We start from the raw sequence: 342 nt of genomic DNA, 5'->3' as shown, positions 1-342 counted from the left end.
CCTGGGCTTGGTTGGCATTAGAGGATGTTGTGCAAACTGAAACACTTCCTCAAACATCGCAAAGTGGCTGCAGCACGTCGCGTCTGTTTCCACGTACTATTTCAGGGAAAACTATGTTGATAAGATGAATAATGACTTACAGAAAGTTTGATTAAACAGAAAAGTAGCTAAACAAAATGGTCAGGAGAGCAAACGTTTCATCTTTTTTTTTTTCCTTTTTTTCCTCCAACTTATAAAGAAGACTATTAAAAGCTTTCCTCCAAAACCCATATAGTTAATGGGTATTCTTTGTGTCTCAGAAACGAAGAACTTATTACCACGGTGTACCTTAGAGGTTCTTTG

At 37.7% G+C, this 342-nt stretch overlaps 1 protein-coding gene across 3 annotated transcripts in view; it reads left to right on the top strand.

The window, feature by feature from the left end:
- PRDX4 (peroxiredoxin 4) overlaps nt 1-342 on the top strand; it is a 21,339-nt gene that overhangs the window by 666 nt on the left and 20,331 nt on the right. The window lies entirely within an intron of this gene.

The sequence above is a fragment of the Pteropus alecto genome, unplaced genomic scaffold (genome assembly GCF_000325575.1).
Source record: "Pteropus alecto unplaced genomic scaffold, ASM32557v1 scaffold23, whole genome shotgun sequence".
NCBI classification, from domain to species: Eukaryota; Metazoa; Chordata; class Mammalia; order Chiroptera; family Pteropodidae; genus Pteropus; species Pteropus alecto.
This window is presented reverse-complemented; position numbering and strand designations above follow the sequence as displayed.